General features: G+C 39.2%; 1 protein-coding gene across 3 annotated transcripts in view; it reads right to left on the reverse strand.

The window, feature by feature from the left end:
* The window catches only part of MCM10 (minichromosome maintenance 10 replication initiation factor), a 22,643-nt gene extending 21,899 nt beyond the window's left edge, over positions 1-744 (reverse strand). For all 3 annotated transcript variants that reach the window (XM_072401764.1, XM_072401766.1, XM_072401765.1), the window contains exon 1: positions 367-744. The gene's annotated coding sequence lies outside the window, so the exon portion shown is untranslated. The remainder of the gene's footprint in view (positions 1-366) is intronic.
* Positions 745-12,431: the final 11,687 nt, after the last annotated feature.

Here is a 12,431-nt window from a genome sequence, read left to right on the forward strand (position 1 = left end):
CCAAGGGGCAGGGCTGGGGATACCCTTTTACCCTCGGTTGGCAGCGATATCTATGAATGTACCAAGGGGCAGGGCTGGGGATACCCTTTTACCCTTGGTTGGCACCGATATCCATGAACATACCAAGGGCTGGGGATACACGTTTACCCCAGGTTGGCACAGACGATCACCCCCAGGACTGGGAATTTGTTACCCTTGCTTAGCATATGAGTCCATGAACACAGCAAAGTGCAGGGGACAGAATTCTATGTGGCATCAGGGCTGGCATTATTTTACTTGCTTGGCACACACATCAAGGAGACATGGAACATTTAGGCTCAGTTGTCCCCAGGCTGATCACATTAGGACCCCTTTAGGCTGTGTTACCTGTCTGGCAATGTCTTCCCTGGATCTGGGCTCAGCTGTGTACACAGAAGAGGTGACCCGAGCTGTCTGCAGCAATGTCCCCGCTATTCCGCCATTCACACCGATCTCTAGCAACCAGCACAACACAGAACACCCGCCAACTCTTCAATGATAGCCCCGCCCCATACCGGGACGTCACACATTTGGCGCCACTCTGTTCCAGAACTCCGGTTCGTGCTGTAAATTATTTTAAATAAATCTCACAAGTTGTAGACTGCTTTAGTGATGGAGATGACAGATGTGTATAAGGCCATTATTACTAACAACCTAGTTTCTTTAAGAGCCTCGGGTGCGAGCTGGATTAACGTGATGACGTCACCAGCGCCATGTTTACTACTGGCGTGAAGCCGTGAAGACGGGGGAGGTTGGGCAAGTACCCTCCCAGTACGCTGAGTTTGGTGGCCATCTTTTGGTTGGTAAACGTCTTGAGACTGTTATCCATCCCGAGGTCTGTTTAGAAAATTATTTATGACTGTATGTTGTGTCATGTGTATTAGGATGAAAGGTTGTGTGGCAGGCGAGGGGAGCTGCATGGTGTTTTTATAGTAAAAGTACTTAAAACTGTAATGTGTGAAATTGAAGTAGCGAAACATTACAAAAAAGTGTGAAATTGGTATTCACCTGTGTATAGTTGTGTAATGCAGGTTGCAGTTACTGTAGAGTGTCAGAGGGCAGGGGGTCACGTGACCTGTGTGCAGTGTGTGACTCTAGGCAGGTATGGAGCCAGGTGAATGGTGGCAGCAAGGGTCAGGGTGCTCCTGTCCATTCTCTGATCACACTGACCATCCCCAACACAAACTGCATTCCATCCCATGGTACATGTGTCTGTCATCATGGCCAGAAAGTGTCACTTTTCTCCTTCAATATTCTATAAGGGTATTGATTTGTTTGTAAAGCCGTCCATTCAAAGAGACAACCCAACACAAAAACGAGAAATGTAAAACGAAGAGATCAAAGTCAAGATTATGAATTGAAAAATACCCAGAAAATTGTTTGCGCATAATTATTGAAGTTATCATTTCTTACAGTGATATTCATTCTTTGTAATATTGCCCCATGTATAAAAATCCTCCATCGGTAATCCCCGGGTTACATACGAGATGAGGACTGTGGGTTCGTTCTTAAAAATATTTTGTATGTAATTCAGGACAGGTACCGGTACATTATTTTAATAAATGCAATTAGGACAGATGTTTGTCCCAACATAATATTAGGTAGCGCGGTGTCAGTTACTGTATAAAGTCCTCACTGTCAGTTAATCACAAACAAAGCAAAAACAAACAAAACTTTATGAAGCCTAGACATTCATTCATTTCTGGAGCAAGCTGTGCAAAAAGAACAACTGCAGAGTTTGTCTTGGTCATTAAAGAGTTACAAGATGTTGAAGAAAGAGCCCCATCCCCTAAGATCACCCATAACCCCAGCTGTGTTTAGCAGAAGATTTCTTCTGCAAGTCATGCAAACCTCCCCCTCCCCCCATCCAGCCTCCATCCTGCACACTAACAAGCAGGGAATCCCCTGTTCTTATCCAGGAGTTGTGGTATGTCAGATGTCCTTAACTCGGAGACCACCTGTAACTACATATGAGAGGTGTCCTAAAATCCACTTGTCACCTGTCCCAGCTCTGCCACCTGCAAAGTGACCCGCAGGAGCTTTACTGACATCAACCAATAATAAGGTCCTTGTACAGTTCTCTGATCGGCCACTTTATATATTTTTATTATTAGCCAGTATATATATAAGGCCGACATATTGCACAACGCTTTACGAAGCCCATAATTATATTACATATTGCATAAAACTTCTACAAGAGCAGGGCTTGTCAAGTTTGTAGTTGCTGTATGTAAAAAATGACACCCAGATATAAGACACCTGTACATGCTCTCCCTGCCTCCGAGGATTCATTGCTCCATACCCCAGTATCTCCGATGTCTCTGTTTGTCACATGGGGTCATCTGAGTCTGAAGTCATGCAGCTTTCATTGTACCCAATCTTAAAAATAAAAAAAAAAACAATAAAACTCTGTGACATTAGTATCATGGACAAGATGTTTGAAATACATTGTCAATTAAAAAAAATTTAACATTGTTTACTGCTCCTTCTATTCTTGAATGGGGGTAAAGCTGTGACAACAATTCATATTTCAACAATACCATATTGCAAGTTCATAATTTTCTTTTTCATTTGAATAGAAAGCATCAAGATGCCGGTATCTTGTGCTGCCTCAGGATGCAAATCAAGGTATACCCTTGAAGCAAGAGAAAAAGGAATTACATTTCACAGGTATCCTATTTTCTTGTATACTGCTTGATTTTTTTGTTTTACCTTTATTTATGTGGGCTGATTTAGGGTTGTGTTATACACCAATAAGCCAACCTAAAATCCACTGACAGGTAATGTGAATATTGTTGATTATCCCACTACAATGATTCATGTCCAGGGGTTAATTGTTATTAGACATCAAGTGATCAGTCACTTGGAAGCAGGAAAAATGGGCCAGGGTAATCACCAAATTGACAGGCCATGTGGAGTGTTTCTGGTATACAGCGGTCATTAGCTACTAAATGATGGTGAAGGAAGGATAACTAATAACCTAGTGACACAGTGTGATGAGGAAAGGTAGCCCATCTGATCTGATCTCACAATATTCCTGTTTTTTTTTTAATCGGATCTTGCGTAACGTGATCCACTAAACAAAAACCCTGTGCTCGGAAAAAAGTGTAAGTGCAATAAACAACACAAAAAATGTGCACTGGGGTACTATTGTGATCCCTCCTCTAAAGAGGAGGGGCCACCCAATTTCCCCAGACCCCCCGTAGCGAGGCTCCCGACGCGGGCTGGGTACTAAAGCCATTCAGCTGAAGCTGGAGCGGATCTACTAGCCCGTCTGACCGAAGTCTGACAGGGTCCTTTTCTCTATGGGACTGCGTAGGCAGTCCCAACAGATACTAGGCTGGGAGCTCTTCGAAGAGAGATATTCCTGTTGTAGCACACAATGCTGAAAATTTCAGGCCGTGTGTGTATGTGCACCATTTACCTGGGGGAGAGATGGCAACAGGAAAAAACTTTAGGAAAAAGCCAGGCAAGTGGTGCTGCTAACATCATGGTGTGGGATGCCTCAAGATACCTTTAGAAGTGTGGGTGCCATGCCTGGCGGGTCAGAGTTGTTTTGGCCATGCAATAGGAACCCACACAGTATTACACTGTTTTGATTGATCAGAATTGTAAAAAAAAAGTCACATACTACTTGCGTCTGGTTGCAGTTGATATTTGATCTCCAGGCTCCAGATAGAGAAGTAAGATCTAGGTCCCTACCAAGTACTATACCCTACAATATAACCTTAACTAGTTTTTTACTAGGACAAAGATAAATAAGCTCCAGGTCACAAATAAGTACACTATCTAACAATCTAACCTCCATTAGCCTTCTCTCATACTTCAGCCTTTTGATATTTTATATATCTATACTGTGGCACACTTCCTTACCCCTATATCCAATTTACTTACTATATGTCTATATAAACCCCTGAAAAAAACGTAAGGCAAAACGCGTCGTGTTACGAGATGTTACACGCTCTTCTCTTTTTGACTCGGTTTACGGTCAGCTTTATTCTGTATAGATTTATCATCCCGATCCCATGTCATTCTAAACGGGCACAGGAATCATCTTTATATAACTAAACCTGTAATGATGATTTATCATAATTTGTAAATACATTTTGTTGATACCTCTTTTCTTTGCCTACTTTTTTATTTCTGTTTTTGCATTTTGATTGATCACAGTTTGTTCTATCCATGTTCTAACATTTTTAAATCACTGTTTAAAAAGCTTTTTCCACAAGAAACATGGACACACATATCTCTTGCTGTTATGCTTCCCTTTACTGGCAGTATTTTTTTTAATTTTTAAAGCAAAATGAGAAGTAAAAAGATCACTTGTCTGGACACTAGCAAAGTAAGAAAAGATGCCCTTCTTGTCTCTTAGGAGAAACCAATTCTGGGTTAATTTTGTGGAAATCACAAAGAAATGAAGCACAGTTAAAACCATTTTTGTTCCTATCTCTAGGTAGACAGGAGTCATCATTTACAGGGGGATTTTTATACAGATTTCTTGAAGTCCTGGAAGAGTAATTTCTGTTTTTATTCTATTATGCGTGCTTGTATTATGATGCAGTATGAGCTATTTATTGTAATTACAGGTTTCCTAAGTCAAATCCTGCCTTGCTTGATAAATGGCGCCGTGCTATGAAAAGAGCTACAAGTACAGGAGAGTTATGGATGCCATCCAGGTACCAAAGGCTTTGTAGCCTCCACTTCCAGCAAAGCTGCTTTGACACTACTGGCCAAACAAAGAGATTAAGAGATGACGTCATACCCAGCATTTTTAATTTCCCAGACGAATCACAGGTAGGTACCATACTGTTCATGACTTTGCTTTCTTTCATTTTTGCGTATTTAGCTGTTGCTTAATATTTTGACTATTCCGAATGCATTCAAAAGAATGGAAATTTATGTTGTCTTACTGTTTTGATCTTTTTTTTCAGTTTCCCTAAAAGAACACTTATCTTGTGTTGGCACAGAGTTCACTCCCTCCAGTTCTTGTATATTGTCATATTAGTGGGTTCCGTAGCCATGCTGGAGACAGAAAAGTTGGGGCTGTAGTGACTTTGTAGTGACTATTATTTACTATAATACTTTGACTCCCTTTCTCTAGCCCAACAACTGTTTCCACCCCCATGTCAGCATATGAGTATGGGACCAAGTTTACATTGCACTAGATCTAAGGCAACATTAACTGTTTTTTCTGCCGTTAAATGGGACAGCGGTATATTTAGAATTTCAAAGCAGAGCATGAGCACAATGCTATACTAGTTTGGTGCACAGTTATTTACTCTTATCATTTTAATAAGATTTCAGAATGGCACCTTTACATGACTACCAGTGTTTTGCCATCCGAGCTCCAGCTTTGTTCTGTCTGTTACTCTGGTTCGGTAAGCATAGTCTAGCATTTTGGAATGATTGCTGGCAATTTCATTAAAAGACATAGTTTGAGAGGTTGACTGCCCAGAAAATAGAGGATAGAAGAATTACAGAATGAATACTGAGCAATAAAGAGTTACATATGTCTTCAACCCAAACTTTATATGAAATTTGTGAGGTTTGAAGCACTGTAAAAGAATATTTGAGGCAGTTTGTGGGTACCCAGTGATGTCTGCTTTACAGTGCAGTTGATGTTTCTTCTTGAAATTGTAATTGAGGTATTGTATATTTCACATGCTGGAATGAATTTTAACATGTTACCTATTTCACTCGCGGGATCGGGTGAGTATGATTTTTTTTAATTACCGGTATATTTAACATGTATTCGGTGTATAAGACGCACCCACTTTTCCCCCCCAGTTTTGGGGAAGAAAAAGTGCGTCTTATAGTCCGAAAAATACGGTAGTTTTTTTTTTGTCCACCAAAATATTTTTTGTATACATATATATATATAGACAGTTTTTGCACCTCCTAAAACCTTTGAATGATATTTTAGATGGAAATATTTATCGAAAAGCCAGAAATCCCTGAAAACCAAGCAATGGATGTGATAGAACCACAGGATGTGTTGACAATTCCTGAAATTCCCAATGAAGTGCCAGTAGAGAATATGACACCAAGCATAGATACTGATGATACAAATACAGATAACACAAGTAACTGTCAAGTACAATTACAGGTTAGTTATTTGGTAAACATTGGTTACACTCTGCTGTTGATTGGTTGGTAAGATACAATGGTACCATCTAACATGAGTTAGGAAAAGTGAAAATAAGGATAACTGTTGGTTTGTACTCCCAGATAAGTCAGTCTGTGTTTGAACTTGCGTAGCCCTAAAGGCCTTCTGTCCAACCCCTGCCTAACTGTACTTTAACCTTGTGATTGGCTGTTCAGGTGCCCAACATTGGGAATTGCATGTTCTCTTTGAATTAGAATACTAAGTATTCAAAGAGCTTCCTCTAGCAAATGGTGCAACTTGTAAGGTTAGTGCCAGGGGAATCTGTTGCAATGCAATTTATAATAGGCAAGCCTGCAGGAATGACATAAGTATTCTCTTAAATTTTCAGCTTTACTAAGCAAGCAATAAATTCTTGCTATGCAATGGGGTGACAAATTAGTGAGGTTTTATGACTGACTTGAGTTCAGCTTTAACTACACACAAGATCAGAGACATGCTACATACAATTATAATTATTATTGTTTATCAAAAGGAAGTTTAGATATATGAATATTAGCTTTGTATTTAGCTGATTGGTTGGGTGTTAACCAAAACTGTTCATGGGGGGAGGGGGCTGCACTTGAAATACTTGGACAATATAACAAACTGTTAAAGCCTGTTTGGTCGCAGTGATGACATCTCCATGTGCTTCCTTGCAGGCAAGACTATCTTCTTCTTCTCTTTTCAGCTTTGCTGATATTCAGGCACCTTGATTGGCCAGGCCAGAATTCCAAGTGCATTTGACAGCCCTCTTCATCTTTTTACAAAAATCTTTTGAAATTGTGTGCTTTTAAATCATTTAATTTCTTTCTGTTGTCCAGGATCACCCATATTTCATTCCTGATATTGAAACATTGAAAAGGAAACTACAAGCATCAGAAGATTCAAGAGTCCAGAAAGAAAAGGAGCTAAGGAATGCAAAGGATCGAGAGAAGCGGCTGCGTCAGACTTGTTGTAGCGTTTACCAGGAGCTTAGGAAGAGAAATTTATTGTGTGTTCAGTTAGAAGAATCTCTTCAGCCATATCAAGGTACGACCTAGAATTTTGCAGTTTTCCCATAAACTGGCTCACAGTATAAGATATTTTGGATAAAACATATAACTGCCACTGTTTACAAGCTGAAATTACCACAAAAACACAATAAAACCCCAATGCTTTTGTAAATATTAGAGATGAGATGATGTCAAATAAATAGATAATTTGATGTCCAATAGGTATTGATTTAAAAATGTTGTTAGAGGCAATTAAGTTACAGTTACTAGAGGGCTCTGTCTCTAGAATCTAGCTCTCACTCTGGTCTGTATGGCTACACCTAGGGCTCTATTTATAAAACTAGGAATCTGACATTCCCACAAACATTCCCTGGTGGGAATCAATTACTGCCATTGAAAAACTTTGCATCTGGAAGATTCCCATGGGGCATTGTTCTAGGGAATGTCTGATTCCCTGTTTTATATATAGAGACCCTAATGTACAGTGCAGTTGTTGCTTTTGTATACAGCCCGTGTCAATAATTATATTTTGTTAATTTTTTTACAACCTGTGAACGCAGAAGTGCTCACAGCAAAACCCTTATTAATTAAAGGACAGAGGAGGGATTGGGTGCTTGATTCATTCTCCATGTATAATGCTGGTTGCAATATGCATTCTGAATATTAACCCTGCAGTCTCAAACCTCCCATTTTTCCAAAATTATCACTACAGTCTGCATAGCATCCTATAGATCCTCCAATGACATGCGTTATGCATACAATATGGCTTTATACTGTATGAACAGTGCAATATTATATAATAATTACAAAATAAACTAATACCTTTAGCATTTTAATTTTTAGACATTGCCCTGGAACTTTTTAAAAAGCCAGATTTGGAGTATTCTGCACAGCAGCGCCTCTTCTCCCTGACTTTATACCTGTATGGCCCACTGTCATACAAATATCTGAGGAAGGAAATGAAACTGCCTCTTCCAGGGTCTAAAAGACTTCATCAGTGAGTACATTCCTGTTTATAGAGAAGACACATAAATTATACTTTTAAACAGTTTTTTTTATTTTATATGTGTTAACTATCCTTTGGAAAGATGTTATTCTTTGTTCTGATTGGATGTTGAACACAGGACAATATTACATCACAGTAGCATTCAGGACTTCACACTAGAGCCAGGTTGCATTTGTGGTCTGATGCTTCAACTGCTGTGACTGCAGTGAATTTTAGATTGTTTCGGTTCTTTTATTTCTACAAACTGAAACATTTATGCATAATATATTATTTGTTAAACCTTTTTTATGTTTCTTTTAATGTCTCGAAATGAATACATGAATAAATTCTATTTTAAAGCAGAACTAAACCTTCAAGTACATATCTATCCCCATTTCATCACAAGGCACAAGTGTTTTCTTTTTATCTTTAGGCTGTGTACACACGTTAGATTTTTGTGGTTGTAAAGCATCTTTCACGATCATATCAGACAGGTAAGAGCAGTTATTGCTGAAGGGACATCACTTGACCCCTGCCTGATTTACAAAAAAAATCATAGTGGGACTTTAGTTCCACTTTAACACTGTGTAGTATAGTTTAGGATAAAATAATATTGTGTAGGCTAATACAAGCAGTTTCTACACATGTAAATGATATATTACTACGTTTAAACCTTTTTTCAAACATTGCTGCAACTTTTATATAAAGTTTATTGTTTAAAGCAACCTGTTTCTGTCTCTAGGTGGCTTAAGTCAGACTGCAAGGGGCCTGGAATTAATTCAACTGTGATTGAAGCCTTGCTGGAGAAAAAACAAGCCCAGCCTTATCTGTACAGCCGTGCATGTATAGTCATGGACACAATACCTGTGCAGCAAAACGTTGTCTTTGATTCACAGAGAAATGAATTTGTTGGTCTTGTGAACTTGGGAGCAGGAGGAACTGGAAGTGCAGCTCAAGAAGTGGCCAATGAAGTGCTTGTGTTTATGCTTGTAGGAACTACTGGCCACTGGAAGGTTCCTGTTGCATACTTTTTTGTCAAATTATTAACTGCAGAAGCCCAGAAACAGCTGATTAGTCATGTTTTGTATGAACTAAGTGAGAATGGTTTTGAGGTGGTGGCCGTGTCCATGGAAAGATCTCCACGTAATGAAGACATGTGCACTCTATTGGGCTGTACATTTACAGACCCCTGGAACCCGCAGACATTCTTCTCTCTGCCCAGTAATGATTTTAAACATTATGTAATATTTGATATGTGCTATGAACTAAAGACTGTTAACAACATTGTAGAAGAGCTTGGTTCTTTATTGGGTCCAGATGGAACCATTTCATGGCAGTATATCGATGAATTGATGAATATTCCCAGAAGTGCCAGGAAGTTTCCTCAGCTTGCAAAAATGCCTTTACTGGCTAACAAGCTAAGCAACACCGTGGCAGATGCAGTGAAACTGATCCAGGAAGTGAAATGTCAAGAGATTGATTATTCACAAGCAACTGTAAATTTTATTCAGGTATTTTTTATTGTTTACCAAGGACACCAGTTTAATTAAGATTAAGGCAAAACTTTTGTAGTTACTCAGCACATCCAACTAGCACTTAAATCAATGAGAAAAACTGTTAAATGTATTTTTTTTTTTTCATGCTGATTAACAACGAACTAAGGAGGGAGCACACTTTTAAAGCCTTCTTGCAGTGCCATGTTAAATGGGCCAGCAGTGCCCCTTGATATACATAGAGATACAGAGCACACCTTTATGCAGCACAATGCATGTTATTTGTCATAAACTGCAGTGCCATTATACTGTAATGTGTAATAATGTGTTGAGGTGTCATTCAAAACAAATGCCACTGGGAGTTACCGCAATGCATACCCCTAACCTGAATTTTTTTTATTATTTTTTTTTTTTTTTAGATAATTGATCAATTATTTGACATCTTCAATAGCAGCAGTATGCGTCTACAGGGTAACAAGGGTTCAGTCAGTTATTTCAATCTAGAAGAAAAACTCCAAATCCTTCAGGGGACTCGAGAGTATTTATTGACTTTGATGACCAATGACGGGGATTTCCTTTTCCAAACCTCAAGGTAACAACTATTCCAGTGTTTTAATATCGGACTATCATGCCCTATTACATGCTATGTCAAACTCTGCTTAGGAAATATAGATTTCCATGCTTTGATATTTGGGGAGGCTGGGGTCTTCAATGTGTGGTATATGTGCATTGCCATTCTTTGTGACATACAATGATCAGCAACTTGCCTGATTTTTTTGTGGATTTTGGCTTGGATTCCAAAAGGCCTCTGAAGGTGTATTGTGCTGTTAGACATTAACATCACATTTTTTGTGTTATGCTGCCTCTGCCAGGCTGTGTTCTTCCCATAGTGCATCGCGTTGCTATCTCTTCCACAAACAACCTGGCTGTCTACATGATGCAAAAAACAAGATTTATCAGGCCAGTTGCTTTATTATCTTGATTTATTACCAGGTCAGTTGCTCCATGGTCCAATGTTGATGCCTAATATAGGCCCTTTCAGTGGTTAACAGGGTTTAGAAGGTCACTGGTGAGTGCAGGCTGTATGTTCTGACACTTTTCCGTCATACCCAGCACTAATTTGTGCTTCAGTAGCTCTTCTAGGGATCCTTACAGTGACATCCCCCACACTTCCAGTCTTGGCCACCCATGACTTTGTTGCCAGTTTACTGGTTGTCCTACCTTAAACTACTTTTGGTAAGTACTATCCACTGCATATGTTAATGTTCCTCAAGGCCTGCTGTTTTGGAGATACCCTAAACCAATTATCCAGCTATAACAATTTGGCACTTGTCGAAATTTCTAATACATACATTGGACCATTTTTCCTACTTACATACATCTCCAGGAACTGCCGGTTCACTTGCCGCTCTCACTTCTTGACAGGTGCCACTGTAATGTTACTGTTTTTCACTTGAATATTTCACTTTGATATTTATGTGCGTGTATGTGTAAAATATTGTGTTTATGTATATATATATGTGTGTGTGTGTGTGTATATGGACCCACTCCCCCACCACAAATTTAACTTTGACAGCAATCAAGTTAATATCTAATTACAAACAGAGCATAAAAGCAAAATGGTGAGCAAAATACGAGTCTACAGGCGACATATACCGTATTTTTCGCCGTATAAGACGCTCCGGAATATAAGACGCACCCAATTTTAAAGGAGGAAAATCTAGAAAAAAAGATTCTGAAAGATTATTCCCCTTCTGATCACTCATGTGCCATTCATACCGGTATTCCCCTTCTGATCACTCATGTGCCATTCAAATTCCCTTTCTGATCACTCTGTACCTTTCAAATTCCCTTTCTGATCACTCTGTCATTCAAACTCCCCTTCTGATCACTCTGTCATTCAAATTCCCCTTCTGATCACTCTGTGCTTTTTTTCTATTGTACGGCAGTTAGGACAGGGAACAGCAGGTGGCGCTGTGCCGGCTTCTTTCGCTTTCCTTTACAGACAGGAGAAAACACGATGCTGGCAGAGGAGAGAAGAGAGACACGCTGCAGCCAGAGACACACGCAGGATCGGGTATCGGGTGAGTATAATATTTTAATTATTTTTTTTAACACATTTGTCGTATAGGACGCACTAACTTTTCCCCCCCAGTTTTGGGGAAGAAAAAGTGCGTCTTATACGGCAAAAAATACGGTATATATCATATCATTGATCAATCGGGTTTACATAGACTTCCAAAGTTTCCTACCGAAAACAAGCAGATATCTCAGAAACTACAGTATCATCAATTTATTATACATCATTGAACTGACAAAGGGACTTCATTACATAAGCTCGAGCTGCTGCTTCACTTAAACTGCAGGCTTCCTCAATGCAGTGAAGATCTTTAACATGTAACGTGAGTGGGGAATCCTTTGTCATCCCCAATCTGTAAAAATTCAGCTAATGGTCAGAGAAACGTAGCTTTTTGCATAAAGGTTTTGCATTGCTGAGTGTTGGCCCCAAGTGTAGCTTTGTGATCTTGTAAAAATGTTTAAATGACTTCTTGGCCAGATTATTGCAGGATAATTACCTATTTTGACACTGCAGAATTTCTCAGTATGTATGTTTGTGAAAGGTGGAGATACAGAACCTGAGTTAGTAAAAAGACTTAATTTCTTTGAATAAAGGGATACTAGAGCATTTTGGCTGAGCTACCCCATCCAAAGAAATAGACAAATGTTAATAAGGAGCACACAATAGGCATTTTAAACTACACGTTGAGTTACAGCAGTGTTTAAGATTTATTACCCGT

Source organism: Pyxicephalus adspersus, chromosome 2, assembly GCF_032062135.1.
Source record: "Pyxicephalus adspersus chromosome 2, UCB_Pads_2.0, whole genome shotgun sequence".
Classification (NCBI taxonomy): Eukaryota; Metazoa; Chordata; class Amphibia; order Anura; family Pyxicephalidae; genus Pyxicephalus; species Pyxicephalus adspersus.